The sequence below is a fragment of the Grus americana genome, chromosome 5, assembly GCF_028858705.1.
Source record: "Grus americana isolate bGruAme1 chromosome 5, bGruAme1.mat, whole genome shotgun sequence".
Lineage (NCBI taxonomy): Eukaryota > Metazoa > Chordata > Aves > Gruiformes > Gruidae > Grus > Grus americana.
Window position 1 is genome coordinate 47,739,472 of NC_072856.1, and position 18,244 is coordinate 47,757,715.

Sequence of the window (18,244 nt, forward strand, 5' to 3'; positions counted from 1 at the left end):
TTTGCAGAAAACAGGCAAAATCTTTCTTCCAAGAGTCTACAAGCAGCCAGTACAGTATAAAAAGCAGTATGCTGGAAGTGAAGAAACCTTGACTGAAGAAACCAGGAGAAGTGATGATTTGGCTATTGTCCTCCATAAACTGCATCAACCTTCTTGAAGCACCTAGGGAATTTTCATTGCTCTCCTTGGTAAAACATCCCCCATAAATCCAGTGCTCAGTTACCCCAAATCTCTTCTTCTGTCAAGCAGAACGAGTCCTGCTCCATTTCTCATGGTGAGAAGAAATGGTCTTCAAAGTTGGGCACATGCCTCACAGAGAAGTAGGCTTCCCATCTCACAGGCTGAATACCATACGGACCCAAAGGAGGAGGATTCCTCCACGGCACTTCCCAGGGCGTAATAGCATCACTTGTTTGATGGAATTTCCTAGCTACGGTCTTACAGCCAAAACAAAAACAAATGAACAAGTTTTACTAATCATTCATGCAGATGACTTACAGGAATTTTTGTTTTCTTTTTTATATTAGGAATTTATACTCAGTTTGGTTTACAGCATATTGGTCTTATTTCCTATGTAAGGCCCCACCCATGAGGATATTTTATCTGTATATGCACTATATACAGCGTGCTTATATATCTATATCTATATGTGTATATACTAAAGTAATAAATGACCAATATCAGCAGTAGTCCCTATCATCCAATCACATGTTTACACAGAAATTCATGCCTTCATCTAACCCTGGCATCCGCTGGCGTGGACAGATGCATGATATTGTTATTTCTTGGTGAACAAAGCATGTTGGTTTTTTTTTTTGTTAGAGTTTTTTTCTTTCTTCTTTTATTTATTTGTTTACTTTTAATCAATAGTTTCATCTACCGATTAGCCTTGGGTAGGGTGGGGCAGGGAGAATAAAAAAATTATACAGGTATATCCATCGATATATACACATATACACCGTGTATATATAGATAGATATATACATTGTATATATTTGAAGAACATTTTCTGTCGTTTCACCTCATCTTGTGCCGCATGAATTTTTGGTGATTGACATTTTAGTTTCTTTTATATTTCTTTCCCTTTTTTTTTTGGCTCGTAATGGTGCCATACCGCTATTTTTTAATTTTTAAAATCATTGCTGTACTTTTCAATTTATATTTTTGGAGTTCTTCCAACAAAATAATCGTTTAATCATCTCAAGAAAGAGATATAGATCTGCAAACCAATAAAGGCAACAAAATCTTTTCTTGCCATCCTTAAGAAATCCACATTTTCAGACATCCCAAGAAAGTTGTGTACAAAAGAATGAAGATTCTTACCCGTCCTTTCTTTCTATTTTCTCTTCTCCCTACATTTTTTTAAACTTCTGCAAAGTCTCTATCCTGTCTTTTCCCTTTTCCCTCTTTTTTTAATTGAGTTCAGAGAAAAAACACCCAGAAGGAAAAAGAGTCCCCTTTACCCCTGCGTTCTCCCAGGAAAAATTCTTCCAACAAAGAAAGCCCTACAAACCACAGATGGCATAAAAAGAATTTTATTGCAATGCAGAGTATCTGTCGTATCTTTTATTTCTGGGTCAGTGCAAGATCATTTTTATGGCATGCTGTAGTTTAGCTGATTTAACTAACCATGGCCTTCATTAATCCGTGCATGGGCTGTGATGACGCCGTCTTGTGTTTCATCAGAGCTACGCATTCAGGCTAACCGAGCAAGTCCGTAGTGTATGATTTGGGGGGATATCGTTTCAATTTTAATTTTTTAGTTGTATTATAATTTCGTCTTTTTGGAAGAGTTATGCCAGTACTGTCAGCTGCTTCTTGCAGCCTCAGCGTTATAGATCTACTTTATTTTATGGGTTTTTTTGCTCTTTTTTTTATTTCTCAGTAGCGATCTTACGTCTTGTCTGTGTCCATCTGTCTTGTCAGTGTGTCTTGGAGTCCATTGGTCCAGTGTTGTTATGTGATTCTGTTCTCTGTTCGTAAGCTGGTGTTCAGCTCCCCACCGCTCTGTTGTCCCTCTTCCCCTCCCCTTCCCCTCCTTCCCTCCCCACCTGCCCAAGGGGGGGTCCACAAAGGGGCACCAAGCTTTGAATGACGTTCTGAGTGTCACCCCGAGGCTTTGGGCTGGAAGTCGCAGGATGTCCGCACAGTTCCTTAAGAAAGACAAATTTTGCAGCTGGAAAGTTTTCAAACTCTCTTATCATTTCACTCTTAGGAATGGTTTACTGGCATAATGCTAAACTGACTTCTTAAACAGCTTTTTAGGAGATTTGTATGTGCACGCTGACGTCTTTAGAGTAAGAACTCCTGTTATCTGTGCTGTAGGCGCCAGGAAATGCTACACAGGGTGCAGGCTTACCTAGGTCTTTTTATAAAACGCAGCCCTTGGAAAAGAATATCACTGTGCACATGCAACTGAAATGATAACTATGTGAATTTATTTCTAAAACCTACAGTCCATAGTTCATTTGTGGTTAGGAGACAAAAATGTAGGATGTACTTAAGGTTTCTAAAGGTAGCGCATCTTCACTCTATGGAGTCAGTCTTCTCTTTGTTACTGTGTGATGTCTGCCTCTTTACTGATGCTGGTAAAAAATGTTTTGCTGACGTTTACTTGTATAACTTGAACACAATTCTGGAAACGCATCTGGAGTGTCTTCTGCCATATGCATCGTAAATAGGCAACAATGCATAAGGCAGAAGAAAACAAGCTGAGTTCTCAGGTGTCTGCTTAGACTTGAAACACTATATAGAAAAAACATCCTCTGGCTTGTACAGTGGTGCATTCCCCAGTATCCTTAATTCTGTTCTTGCTGAATGAAGTAGCTGTGTTAGTGGCACAGAAGGCCTCAGTGTGTTAGGATGCATCAGCTGGCATCAGTGGATCAGCTCAAGTTAGTGGACGAAGGGGCAGCCAGTTTCCTTGCAGATAGCGTTCAGGACAGCACAAAAAGCATGCTTACACGTACTTTTAGCCTATCTAAAATCCCAGTTGTTTTACAGGAATTCATTTGTTCTACAGGGAAAATGAGATGATGAAATCTCTGAACTTTTCTCACAGGAGAACAATATAAGGCTTATCTGTTGAAGCTAAGAGTTACCAGAAGAGGGAAACGATAGGATATGTTCAGATCTCCAGCATGGAGTTATTATTTCATTTACTTATTTCATTTAACTTACCCAAGATATGTTTCCTGTGCTTGCAGAGGGATAAAAAGAAGATAGCTTTTCTTTCACCAGTAAGAACCAATGATCTTATGCTCAGTTCAGTTTTCTTATTTCATATATGGTCTGAGAAACATTACTGAGTGCTATTAATTGTAGCAAAAATTAATCAATATTTAAAGCTTGCTTCGTTTAGATTTTACTGTTTTTCACAACTATTAATTCCTACCAAATCTAAAGCTTTTTCTTGGCAATTGCTTAAATAAAGCAATTGCTTGTAAAATTATATTATAATCAACAAGCTCATGGTTTTGTGTAATACTGCCCTCTGTCAGATAGACCAGAACAGTCCTGTTGTGAGGCTAACAGGAAAAGAAATAATTCCTTTAAATTCCTTTAGCTCAAGTGGCAGGTTATTGGAGCAAAGCAATCGGAGTTTTAGCCCGCTGCATCATGAAGTTCAGGGTAACCTTCATATTGGACTATTGTGATGAGTAAATCAAGTGTCCAGGCGTCAGGACAGTAACCTCCGGGCTGTGGCAAAGCTGCTGCGTCCTGCTGAATGGTTGCTTTGATTTGCCTTACGTAGCCTCTGTCGTGCCTGCGAGTAGCCCTCTGCTTGCGGGCAGCGAGAGGCTCACTCAAACACAGGCAATGCCGTGGAAGGTCCCGTTGTGCTCCGTTTTATCCCACTAAGTGTATATATGGATTTCTGGTACTTGAAATAGTTAGCTCATACTTTTGTTTTCTGTCTCAGCGCAGGCTGCTGGCTTCAGGTCTTGTGACATTTGTCACCGAGCAAGGGGGAGAGCTGAGGGTTGAGTTGTTAAAGCCAAGGGTGAAAAACCTGAACTCCGATGTGATGCTCCCAGCTCTGCTGTTGATTCCTTCTGTGACTGTGCAGCTATGTTGCTCACTTCCCCACCTGTAAGGCAGGGTAGATGAAATACTTCTTAGATAAATGAGGGTAGAGATAATGAGAAAGAAAATGTAATTAATATTTTAATGGCCTTTGATATTCGGGTGCAAATTGCTATGCAATACACCAAAATGGTACTGTACTGCTAGCTACCAAACACGTAGAAGTAAACTGTCATTGTTGAGGTTTTTGGTACTAAGTCCTACCTTCACTTGCTGTGGCAAGTAACATCATTGCGTATTTTTATGAAGTACATAGAAATCCTAGTCTGTTAATGCAGAGAGAAGCAAGTGAGGGATACAAAAGCCAAATATTTTCATGTCAGGGAACATCGGTGTGGCCTCATTTCCATTAAATATCACTTTTTCCTCTAGAGTTAACATATGCAATGGAACAAACCCCGCTCAGGCTACATTAATTAATGTCGTGAGTGGACTATAATATACAGATCTTTTACATCAGCACTTCCAGAACTTGAACTTGCATCTTGATCAGAATTTTCCTTCAAAAACTTCACCGTTTCTCCAGCCTGACTTAGCTGGTGTAAGTTTCCCTGGTTTTGCATTTAAGATGAGGAGGAGATCAGGATCAGACCCACAGCCTGGCTACCTTGCCCTTGCTGCCTTCCAGTCTTTTTTTAAAGCGTGTTCTCTAAACTTGAAGCCATGTGCACTGTCATATTCTGGCAATCCCTCTAGTGTTGTGCCTATGTTATCAAGCTGACACATGTCTAAAATACTAAGATATGATATTTTCAACCTGCTGGGACTTGCTTTTTGTCCCTGTTAGCTTTGATTTTCAGCTTCATAAAATATATGGGAAAGAAAGAAAAAATAGCCAATGACACATTCAGTGGAAGAGAAGAGCTAGCACATGACTCAGGAACAGATTTTGCATCAAAAGCAAATGTATGTATATTAGACCCTTAAATGTCTATAGCAACTGATTAGTTAGCTTTAAACAAGAAGAAACTATCTGATTTCTGAAAGATATATAATATCTGTTAGAGAGAAAACATGCTGAGCATTTAGAGATACTAGGGACACAGATACAATTTTGCTTCGAAAGGGTTTTATTATGTATTTTTTTTGATTATCATGCCTAGACCTGAAGGTGCCTTATGTATTAGACGCCCAAAGGTACTGATGTTCACATGAACTGTAACACCTGGAATGATACCTCGGTAGAGCAGGAAAACCTATTCTACTTCCATTTTCAATCCAAGTAGATAATGCGATACCAAAGCTTATAATTATGTCAAAGGGGTTTTTACCTTACCTTCATTCTGCCTCTCTATTTCACTTCCAATTTTTTAATCAGAAGAGCTAGACATCAGTGCTTTATCCCAACTGTAAGCAGCTGGGAATCCCAGTTCCTGAGCGATGTGGAGTGTTAACACTTACCTTAAATGCTGTGTGAGGAGCAGGAGACAAAGATCATAGCAGTTTTGAAACTAGGGATAGAAGCAAAAATAAAAATAATTAGACTGACTTGATTTGAAATCTCAGATGTCCACTAATTTGACAACACATTTTATTCTGCATTTTCATTGTGCTAATAAATACATTACTAAAACCTTACAAAAGAGCCACACTCAAGGACTCATTTTTCTATTTCTTCTGAGTTTCATAAAAACTGAAGTTGTGTGGTCCCATGGAGTCGAGTTATAAGGATCATTAGCTCCTCTTCTGGCATTCAAGAGAAACTACAACTATTTCACAGACAAACATACAAAATCTCAGAATTAGCTTCTTTTAGCAACAATAAAATTCTAACACTTTTGTCTCTTCACTGGTTTCATTCCATCCCAGTATCAGAACAGTAAATGTTAGAGGCATCAAAAAGGGGAAAAAACTTGTTCTGTCTTCGTGGGACAGCAGAAGTGCAAAGCAATTTTGAGCTTTATTATTTTTTTTAATGGATGTCAATAATTTTTTTTTTTTTTTCCCTGGTACTGAAACCAGTATGACTGATTTTAGATACTAGTTTTAGCAACTACTGATTTTCACTGCTGAAATCTTCGGGGCTTCATAAATTTTATATTTAACAGACAAAAAGACCAAAAATAGCCCTATAATTAGTTCAGGTTATTTTCTAGTGTATCAAAATATAATTTTAATTTCTTTTCACTTCTCTCCATAAAGCAACAAGTCTGCTGTGGAGTGCCTGGAGATCTGTATTTCCCCTAGAATCCGTGGTTCTCCTCTATGCTAACTCTTTTAGTGTGTAAACACGGATCATTATTATATTGCAAAGCACGTGCACACGCACGCCCTCTCTCTGTGTATACATGTGTGTATATTTATACATCTATGCTTATGTTCTGACTAAAAGGAGCATTTTGGGGAACTGAAATAGAGGAGTAGAATAAACTTGTTTAGGAGCTTTACAAGCAAATGTGGAACAAATAGAGTGAATCTTGCCTTATCCTCTTTTTCATACTCCTGTTAAGTTCTGTTAATTCATGTCTTCGGCTTTTGTATAATTCTGAAAGCAGCTAGAACATCCCAGTGTTTTGGGAGAGGTGTTTTGTGAGTGCAGACAAGTGTGTCTTCGGGTTCAGGGTCTGGGCACAATCTGAAATAGAGGACCTCCAGCAGACATCTGAACTCACAACAGGGAGGTGCCTTTGACAAGGTTCTGAATCGCTTATCTCTGCTGGGGAATTGGGGGGTCTCAGAGACCTGTGGGGAGGATTAAGGATGGTTTGACAGCTGGAGAGAAAGTCAAGACACTTGGCAGTGTAGCAGGAGTACGTATGTATCTGAAACAAACAAAAAAAAGTATTTTTCTGTATAGTAGACTGGACACACTACCAGATCTGCCCTTATTCTGGTGATTGATGGGTAGCCTTCCCATGGAAAAAATGCGGCGACATGCCCCACGCAGCAGTAGAGTGAGTGACCTCAAAGCATGAAATGACGAATGACTTCTGAGCTTTATTTTCTGATAAGATAATCAAGAAGTTTTCAGGTTTGCCTGAAACCCTTTACTTCACGTGCTTAAACACGCTGTATAAGCCCAAAAGGCATACAAAGACTGGACGGTAGTTGTAAGTGTTTGTGCCCTAGTTCTTGTTTGATAAAAAGTGAAGATTTGGTGTTGGCAAAGTACTGTGGGGACTGCATCTAGTTTCCTCTGGGCTGTCTGTGTCAAATGCAAAATGAGAAAATGTTTTATGACTCCTAAAATGCAAATTTCAACTTTTGTCTTAAAATACCTTTTCATTTTGAAATTGATGCTTTAAAAAAATTTTTAAAAAAAATTAAGCATTCACCTTCTGACAAAGTATCTTATTACAAAACAAACTAAGTTTGAGGTTTGTAGTCATAAGTATTTGGGGGGGATTTCACTACATTTTTCTCTTTTTTTTCATTTCTGAAAACATGACTAGTAACCTTTATCTTTAAATAACTTGGGAGCTTTTTACTACTCCTTTTCAGTTTTTCAACGTCTTTTCTCCTCCATTCGGTTCTCCAGAACATTAAACCATACTTTTCTCCATAGGGAAAGTTAGCTCTGTACCAATTGCATTAGAAGAATAAAACCTTTGGTTACATTTATCAAAGGAGTTGGGCCAGTGTATTTCAGCACCTTCAGTTGTTTCATTCATAGCTTTTCATTATATTTTGAATAGCAACGCTAAAAGTCCATCCCTGAAGCTATGTGATCTTCCCCACGTATGCTGTTTTCCATATCTATCATTTTTCCCTTGTAAAGGAAAAGCAAACAAAAATGATTTTGGAGAGAGGGGGGGAAAAAAGTCTCCTTCACTAAGGCAGTGTTTTTAGAAACAGCTGATAAAACAAACTGCAAATGTTGTGCCTGGAGCACCTCTATTCTAATAACAGGATTGTTTAAAGATGAAAGCAGCCATTTGTGTGTCTAGCTCACCCTGTTAGTAGTAATTCTTCCTCCATACAGGAAGAGCAGGGAAATTTGGTGCGGTAGTTTGTTCCCTATCTTACCTCCTCTGAAAAGATATTTACACAGTTCTCTGCTGAAGAATGAGCGTTATGGTAGCGCTTTCTACAGCGAACACAAAGAACTGATAGCACAGGAAAAATGAATCTCAGTCATCTACACCTCATATATATTGAACTAGTAGATTTGTTATTCTTCTGGAGATTTTTTTTTTCTTTGCCTCCCAGATGACCTTTCCTTCCTGATGACAAGCTACAAGTTTTCTGTTGGCCTGTCTCGTAGGTGGCAAGTGTCCAAACACGAGCTGCCAATTCAAGTCGTTTAAGAAACTCTTAAAAGCTGCCAGGCTTGGTGCTCCTCGCGTAAGCACGCTATATTCACACGGAAATGATTAAAGTATCCTGAGGAACTTGAGCAGTTTTGTTTCATTTTCCATAGCAAATTTGCTTAGCTTCCATTAAAGCTAATTAATTAGGAGTCTGACCACCAAATGAGGTAACAGCCATTTGGAATACTTTTAGAAACATACTTTTTGTGAAGGCCCAGCTTTATGATGATATTTGGAATATCACTTGGTATTGATACATATTGCTTTTGCCTTAAAGCCCCTATAAAAGCAATATTGTTTCTTGTATTTTATTGGGATTTAATCTCAGATGCCAGCTACATATTCCACATGCTTATTTAAAATGAATTTTAGCAGTTGGATCCTGGACGTGGCTGCATGTGTGAATGTCCAATAGCTCCAACAACGTTTTATAGCTATATTGCCATAATTTTCCCAGCGGCTGAGAGGAGCTTTGTGGATATTAGTGCAGCTGAGCACTTGCTTCAGAGATCTAAATTTTAGATTTATATGCTGACAAGAGATAGTTAATCCTACTGTGGACCGGGCCCTTAAGGACTGTCTGAATGGCAGGACTTGAAATAAGACCTTGGAGTCTTAATTCTTCTTTCACTTTCAAACCACAGTTAATCTCTCCTTCACTTTTAAACAAAGATTGCAGTTTGATCCTACAGATTTCTTAAACTTTCTGTCAGATACACACTCCAGGAGGTCATTTTTCTGGGGATCCAGTCATGTTAGGGCAATGACAGCTTTTACTGCCGTGTGTCATATTACATTAATTTTCTTATTCAAGGGAGATTTCAGCAAATGAAAAACAAGAGGATTGAGCTATCTGCAGTGAAGTTAAAGATTTCAGACATCAGCTTAGAGCAATGATCATTGTTCCTTGTTGAACAGCAGTTCTTTATCAGTTTTCTCTTTTTGTTTTGTCTTCTGCTGTTCTTTTCTGATAATGAAATGCATAGAACTGTACACATCATTTCAGGGGTAGCAGTGACAAAGCCATGTAGAGAGGCACTGTTATCTCTCTGCTCCATTACAGTGAAGCCTCCGCTTATACAGAGCCCGAGTTCTGAAAATAGTTGGAAAGCTTAATAGCCATAGGGGACTGGTGCGGAGGAAAGAGATTCTCTGCAACAGAGGATTAAGGGATGACAAATGCAGTTTCCTTTTATAAAATCCAAGAAATTTGAGCTCTGCGTCTCTGACTGGAGCACTAGGAAAGGTGCTAAAATAGGAATTAAGGGAGATATATATATATGTTTATACATACATATGTCTATATGTGTGTGTATAAACATATCTATATGTATGTAATACATAGTACATATATATGTGTCTGAGTGTATATATATATAAAAAACATAAATGTTATTCAGTTATGTAATATGATGACAGATTTCAGGTTATTCTAGCAAATATCTTAGGTATGAAAACAGAGTGCTGGCAATATCCTGCGCTGGTCCCCAGGAGATGGCCTGCACGTCACATTTCAGCTCTCTGTGATGGTACTGTAAGAAATGTTGCACATGCTCTACTTCTCACTTAGTCTGAATGTAAGTTAGCAATAATGCATATAAGCATTATCATCAGTGTAAAACTGCTGCAAGTGAGTAGCAAATCATGCTCTTAAGTTTCCACTGTAGGATGGTTTGACAGAACTGAACATCAGATCAGAAACAGTGAATTAGGCAATTCACTGCATGCATGAAAAAAAATGTGTGTGCACAAGGAATTCCTGGTAGATGTGTTTGATAATAGGCTTAAAATCCAACAGCAGAACTTTTTCACCACATTCCTCACTTGTTTATAACTCTGTTCCAAACCTTTTGTCTGGTGCATTTATGAATGGGTTGTTGATTTTTCTTTTGGAAAAGGAAGCAGTCAGCACTTGGATCTCCATAGCAGTTTGGAATTTGGATGCAAATTAAATACTTTCATGGTCAAAAAAAAAAAAAATTGTGTGTAGATTCCTGTATATATACATGTGCATGCATAATTACTAATTACATTAACCACATTGCTGGAAAAACTGGCAGCCTGATGAGATGTTGAGTGCCTTCAGTTTTCATTGGGATTAATGAAAGTAGAAAGTATTTAGCAGTTTGTAGGATTACGGCTGAGTTTGTATAGTTATGAAAAAAATCACTATATAGAATTAGCCAGACCTTAAATCACAGTCTGGAAACAAAAAAATCTGTATGGTTTAACATAGACATACTTTAGCCAGAGCATTTGAAAGCTCAGCTGTAGTGTACGACAGCTTCCTTTTATAAGGTGCATGTCATCTACATTTTTTACTGTATCCAATTACAATGCTCTACTTGATTTTACATGGTTTGAATACATGTGAAATGCCTGTTGGTTTTCTGAGATCAGGCAACTTCTGACTTTCACTAACTTTTTTGAGGCCAGTTGGTGCGTCTGTACTCTGCACATTAGTATTCTCAGAGAGACCCGAAATGAATCCTCCTTTTGCTTAGAAGATATGTTCTGTCTTTAAAGTAAGTCACTGCAACTTCCTTTTTTATTTCTGCACTTGATAGTGTTCTGGATCTTCTTGGTCTTATCTGACAGAATGCCCAGACCTATATGTCAGGTACCGTGTTTGACCAGAAATCTTCTGTTAGTACTTCAGTAGCGTTGTTTATCTCAGACTTCAAAAAGGTTTTGCAGGTGTTAAAAAGAAGCTTTTCAGACCTTTAGTAAGAGGGTTGAATATTGTTATCTCTGCTTTATAAATATCGTAATCAGAGAGGTTAGAAGGACGCTTCCTTAGGTGACTCACTAACAAGCTTTAGTTGAGAGAAACATGGAGAAGACTCGAGAGATGCATGAAGAAGAGGATTTGTAGGGCACAGCGCTGGGGTTAGGGGCTGTGTCCCAATCTGTTTCTTGCTTCTCCAGTGGAGTGATTTACCTACATCCAATGTACAAGGTCAGTCAGTCATATTTCTGTAAAACCACTGAAGGCTATAGGGTAGCCACAAGGTCACTGAGGGCAGACATTGACCTACAGTCTTTCCTCATGAGTGGTGATGATAAGAGACCTGAACTTGACTCTCAGATCCCAAACTTGGGTTGGCAGAGAGCTGGTATGTAGAATATCTGGGAAAGAGCAGAAATGAAGTGCTTTTCCAGTTAACTGCATGCACTGCCTCCATACTTATGAAGACAGAGCACACACAGGTGTCATCTTATCCCAAAGCTTAGTCCTGTGCTGAATTCTTCTCTTTGTAGTTATATGTTGAATTGCCACTTGGTTCCCTTTCTCTGTGTTTTTCAGCTGAGGTTACCACTACTAAATCACCAGACAGTGAAATAAGATAATAATAAGGAATTGTGATGGAGCTATAATGCGGCAATGGCGACTTACGTCGAAGTTATTTGAGTGTCTTGTATGGATTCATTAGCAAATAAAGAAGCAAAGACATACTTCTGAAAAAATGGGGCATTCACATATCCAAGAGTGAGGCACCTGAAATGATTAGAAGTTGAGGAGGAGAGCCTGCTTTGCATGTACTTGTGTAACATGTAGTAGAAACCAAGCGGTTGATAATTTGGCTTCTGGCACGCTTTCATTTTGATGGATGTCAGTGCCATGGAAGGTTGTGAAAAGAAGCCACTTTGCATTAAACACTTAAATTTACCATGAAAGACTAGCAGTTCAGGCACTGGGAATAACGGGCAAATCTGCCAGTTCTTCTCCAGCATAACGATGGTCCATGTGCTTGTCCATGTTTTTCCAAAAGGAAAGCAAGGACCCACACAAGTGCAAGTGTTTATAATGAGTCTTTTGAAGGTGAAACTTTTTTCTTCTAACTTCAAACCAGTGCTGTTCATTAATACCCTAATAAGTCAGTAAATCTCAGGGCACTAAGGTTAGAATTTGAACACCTTTTTAATTCATTCACAAAGTTCAAAGCTGCAAGTTTTGCCAATAGCAGAATTACCCAAATAAAGTGTTTGTTCTTTTAACATAATATTTCCAGTTCCATCTCTGTTTTGATTGTGCTTAAGACCATCAATTAGAATAAGAATATGAATAGGAATAATGAATTCATCAGAAAAAGGAAGTCTGCATGAGAAAATTTTGTCTCATACAGATAAAGGAAATTGGAGTCTATGAGAAAGTAATAGACTTTCCTATTAAAATCTAACCATATAATGTCTTACTTCATAACAGAGGAAAGCCTAATATGATAAGATTTTTTTTAGCTGCTTTTAATTAACTTTCCAACCTATTAGACTTGATCTGCAGTTAACTTTCATTTCACAGGTACTCATGATTGTTATGCTCCTGTGAATTACTAAACCATGAAGCTCAGACATGATGGTTAATAGCTATGCAAAGTCATCTTTTAGTTGATTTTCTAACAATGACCCTAAAATTTAAATTTAAATCTTTCAGGTAATACAGTAAGCAGTCATATGGAAAACATATTCAAGTGGATAACTAGATATCTCTTTAAATAGTGATTCTGCAGCAATCTGACCTGCCCTGGTCTATGAATATTAACTGTTCGGGTTGGTTTTTTTTTTTAAAAAAAAAAACCACACGTATTTTGAAAGTTACTTCTCCTACTCCTCTAACAAAGAAAACAAACATTTGTGACAGCGGGATATACATTATCTTATCATGGTGTGAAGATAAGGGAGAAAGAATGCCAAAGCCACCTAGCTTACCAATGAGGTAAGCAGAATTAATCAGTAGCAGAAGTCAGTCATCCTGAATTTCTGTTCAAAAAGTCCTTGAAGTCTGAATGAACCTAAAGAATTCTGGTGTCCAGCTCCTCAGCTTTATTCATGGACATACTATCTTTACCTGTGCTTCTGAAATACATCATTATCATCAATATTAAAGTAGGTTAACTTTTGGAATGAGATCTGTTTCTCTTCTAATCCACTCTGTTATGAAAACAGAGCAAATACCCTTCCCAGCCACTTTCTTGCTAGAATGCAACCTCTGATAAACAGCTTAAAGCTTGGGCTTCTGAATCACAGTAGTTTATTCCAGTCATTCACTATGTTGAAAAAGAGGATTCAAACTTGCCTGTAGCAGCCTTTCACCACTGTAATCCTGAACTTTCAAAAGGAAATCTGCAAAAACAACCCCTTCTCTTTATGCTTCTGCACTTCCCGGCTAGTATTAAACTTGCCCATAAAACCAAACAAACAAGAAGTCCTGCCAAAAATCCATCCCAAAATGCCTGAATCACTGCACTATCCCCTCTTGTCTTTTCCAAATGATGGACAGAACTAGCTCACACGTTGAAAGCTGCTATACAAAGGGCTCCCCTGCCGTGCTTCAGAGTTAGATAGTTCATACATTAGTTGGCTCTGTTGTATTTCTAATGCAGTTACAAGTGCTGCCTAGTAGGAGAATTGACTTCAAAGCACAGATTAATAGTCATTGCCATTCTGTCTCCAAACACCTCTGCTTGAGGTCTCAAGGGGATTCTGGTGCATTTAAACATTAGTACAATCAAAAGGAAAGAGCATCTCGCATTCTCTGAACTGATGTGAGAGAACAACACGTAATGTACTGCTCAAAAGATTGGTATTCCCTTTTTTTGCTTTTCAGAGGAAGAGTTGTGCCTGTATTTATTTATGTTTACTTAATGTCAGGATTTCTACCTAGGATTTTCTATCACTTCCCAATGGTAATGTGGTACAACCTATCAGCAGTCTATAGTGGGTAGTGATTTTCTAATCGGTAGCAGGCTCTTAAGTAACGTTTTTCCTCTACAGGTAACCAGGTTTTATACAAAGCCTTAGTGTAACCAACATCAGCTCATTTTGCAAATGGGGAGCTTGGCCTAGCCTTTTCAGCATGTGAGGCTGTGAGGCAACCCTTGTATTAATTTTGACTTGTTCTTGGCTGAGGAGAATACTGAAGGGCTTGTCCTTAATTCTGAAGTCCCAAAGACTTCTTGTAGCATGAGGAAAATTACAGATCAGAAATTTCTATTAACTCCTGTCTAATTCATTTGAACTGCAGCAGCTGACACTGAGGTATTTTTCTCTGCATTCTTCAGGGTTTTATCCAAGCTAGTTAATTCCCCAGTAGCATTTTGCACTGTCAAGATTTAACTTCCACTATGGGAACTGCCTTTGTTTTGGTTTTTTTTGCTTGTTTTCTTGCAGTTTTGATATGGGAATAACATTATTCCAAGTTAATCCACAGCAGAAAGAATATACTTTGATATTCAAACCCCCCAAAAAGTAACATTATGAGCAGGGCTGTAGCGCTGGATAAGTCATCATTTGGAAGATGTGCTTATAAGTCTGTGATTTGTCGCAGTTTTTCTACATGAGTTTGAATAGGTCACTTTGATTCTTAACTCTTCCACCCCAGTTACCCTAGGAGTGGATGTAAAAGTGCTCAAACTCAATAGAAGAGAACATGCAGATACTTACTGTGTCCTTTTCAGTAGTGTTCATTAATGAAAGAAATAAGTTTAGGTGTGAAGGCACAGGTAAATGGATCTTGTTCAGAACCTGCTGGAGTAAGCTTCTCCCAGCCATCACACTGTAAATTCTCTTCACTCTACATTTTACTGATATTCACAATGCCAAATGGACATGGTTTATTGTTTCTTCTTGGTAATTGCAGTATTTGGCTTGACATGATTTCCAAGGAAATCGTGTATAGTTTTTAGTTGGAATTCATCACCATGTCTGTATAGTCCAGCTTATCCACATTCATTAACACCCTTGTTTTCTTCTACAGCTTGTAAAACAAATTTCCTTAGTCCAGTGTGTACACTGTTAAAGGTCTGTAGTAGTACTGTTGCCCATGTATCCTCAAGAATAAGCCACAGCTGCTTCACCAAAGAGACTTACGAAGTGAAATGCTTTAGATCTTGAATGTCTTCCAGAGAGATAAGTAATGCCTGGGATGATCCTGGACTGTTCAGCCATCCAAGAAGTGGGCAACATTTTGCTTTGAGTGGTTTTGCTTTGCTTTGTGTTGTTTACAGCTCCAAGATAAAAAAAAAGTACAGCAGCTACCTCTGGATACAAGCTGCAAATGCAGGTTCTTCTCAGCACTGATTTATGCCTGTAAGAGGAGCAGGAAATACTAAAAGAAGAGGAGTTGTTATCGAGGGCAGAGCTAGGATCACTACTTTGCCATCAGAAGAGAAGTTTAAGTTCTTTGCAAGAGCAACCTTTTGACAGTGAATCTACTATGCTTTGGATCCTCCTTTCCCAAAGCAAGGGAGGAAGTCCCATCCACTGAGTCATTTGCAGCAAAGTCACAGACTTTGAGAGTGTAATGTGCTTATGCTACCTGAGGGATGAATCAAATTACTTTGTAAGGTCTTTCAACAGAAATGGCAAGTGTAGCCTAGCATCCAAGTGATTAAAAATATTGCACTGAAAATGGGTCCTGTCTACTTCTGCAGTTCACAGAATTGATGTCTTCTTAAAGAATCCAATACAAGAATATATTCATGAGTAATTACGTGTGAATGGAGGAGATGATAGGAATAACTGTTATGCATCAGTTAACTTGGGTATACAACTCCCACACAGGATAATGTGGAGTCGATATGAGGATCTGGTTTGTGGTTGCAAAATCCCTCAGGATTCAGGAAGGCTTCTTCCCATGTGACTGACTTTTAGGATTAATTAAGTTTAGCTTTACTTAAAAAACCCTTAGCTGGGCTGACTACAAATGCCAGTCTTCAGTCTTTCAAAAAAACGTACCAGATCCTTCTCCCAGGAGAAAGAGGTGGTTGAGTAGAGATGCATGGGAAGAATGTTTTCAGGCCAGTGATATTGGATGGGCTGCTTAGCACTGGACGCATCAATATACTCTGGTTTGGAGGAATGTGAAAAGATAATAAGCTTATGGCAAACACGTGAAAAATTCTTTACCCTAGAGAGATGTGGCAGTTTTGCCCTTAGCTCTGATAGCTGTTAAATGTTCTTTTTGTATTTGATAGTTTTTGAGCTCATTGCTATAAAGTAGCCTCATTAATTAACTCTTACACACAAAAGCAAACAGGATGGCCTGTGGGACTTTGTCAGTGGTGCTCATGTAGACATTCTTACTGTAGATTAACTTTTTTTTATTTCTGAGCTTCAGATGTGCCCGTAGGCTTAGAATGAGAGAGCTTTTTGCCAGTACAAACAGCTGCTGCAAGGGAAGCGATATAACTAATTCATTTTCTTAGGCTATTCCTATCTTTCTGTGTTTTGTAGTGGACCAGGTAACCAAATACTCTTATGGTTTAAATTAGTGCAGATAACTGATGGGAATCACAGGAACAGATTTTTATTTTGAGTTGGGGGTAGGGATGAGGGGTTGCCTTGAAAATTAGTATTTTACTCCTATTAATCTATAAACTATTTGTTATTTGTTGTCTGCTAAGCATTCATTTGGCTGGATGTTTGAAAAATACTAGTCTGAGAAAGGTTAAAATCATGCAAGAATGAGCAGGTGGTTTGGGGAGCTACTCCAAGCAGGAAGGACCATCTAGAAATACTAAGTTTCCCAGATTTCTGCCAGAATCCCCCACCTGCCTTCTCTTTTTCTCCCATTTTCCCCTTATGCCAGATAATGACCGAGTTGTGGACAATCAGAAAAGCCATGCTGCATCTATAGCTCTTAGGAGGGTTTCTTGCTGGATCTAGCATTTCTAGTATTTATATTAGGAAGAGGCAAATTCAGTAACTTTTAAACAACTGCAGAGTGTACTTACCAAGATTTAGGGGGAGGGAGAGAACCAAGTCTCTTAGTCTGTGTTTGTGTATGTATTTACGGTGAAATCACTGAAAATTGGGAAGATTCTTCTCTTCCTTGGTGTACAGACATATGCTTGAAGTGGAGGTTTTTGCAGGGCTTTTTTTCCCCCTTACCTATTTAACATCTATTTCTGCTACCAAAATATTCTAGCCAGAGGAAAAAATGCTGCCGACACGAAGCTAAAAGCAGATGCATAGCTAACAGTACCTTTTTCTCTATTTTGTGGGTAAACCTTTTACAAAAAATTGAACACTTTCCACTTCACTGGAAATTCTCCATTTGTTTCTTTTCACTGATATTTTGGTAGTATGAGCTGCTTAGAAGTATGTGTCATTAGTATCCTTGCCCAATGCATATGGCTTTAAGTGACCCTAAAAGGGTGCTGCTTGATATATAAAGTAAGCTTAGAAAGGTAACAGCAGTTTGGGAGCCCAGATTATGCAGTGGTGAAATGCATGCTCCCTTTTAGCACTGAAAGTCTTGGGTGCCATTCTAATTAGGTCCTTGTACCCAAAAAAAAAAAAAATATTCCTGGCCTCATCTTGTTTTGCAATTATGGCACATAAAAGTACAGAAAGAAAAATATCCTGAATAAGAAGGAATGTATGATTAGGCCAGCAGGGAATCCTGGATATTTGAAGTGCATCAACAGTATAGCTGGACAACTAGGTCAGAAGCAGCAGCTGGTACAGCTGGTTAATAATGAGATATATTGATAGAGTTGTGTCGCAGTGCACAGAACACAAATAACATGGAGTTCAGTGTGTTAGGGAGGAGATAAACTGTCAGCTTGATGGAGCCTGAGGACTGGAGTGGTAGAAGACATGGAAGTTCCAGAGGTTAGCATGAACCTGGGGACAGTAATGCAGTCTTAGATCCTAATTTACCATCTATCATCTTGCTATATCACACAACAGAAGTATGTATTATCTTTGCCAGCAGCATTTTAAAATGCAACTGGAAATGATAAAAAATGATAAAATACAACTTTATAATTAAAGCCGCTGAAAAGAGGGCTTTTTGTAAAGATGTCTGCTTTTTAAAATGAGGATTTTTTTAATTTGAAAAAGTTGGCTATCTTGGCTCAGTCCTTCGAACATGAAGCTTGTAAGCCTTGATAGTACAGATGCCT

General features: G+C 38.5%; 1 protein-coding gene and 1 long non-coding RNA gene across 10 annotated transcripts in view; one reads left to right on the forward strand and one right to left on the reverse strand.

Moving 5' to 3' along the window:
- Positions 1 to 18,244, forward strand: part of NRXN3 (neurexin 3) — a 1,025,935-nt gene that overhangs the window by 992,474 nt on the left and 15,217 nt on the right. The window lies entirely within an intron of this gene.
- LOC129206882 (uncharacterized) lies at positions 1,472 to 17,541 on the reverse strand. The gene is made up of 3 exons (XR_008577309.1): positions 14,778 to 17,541; positions 5,488 to 5,537; positions 1,472 to 4,090 (listed from the first exon to the last, which is right to left on the reverse strand). It is a non-coding gene; the product is annotated as an uncharacterized LOC129206882 (long non-coding RNA).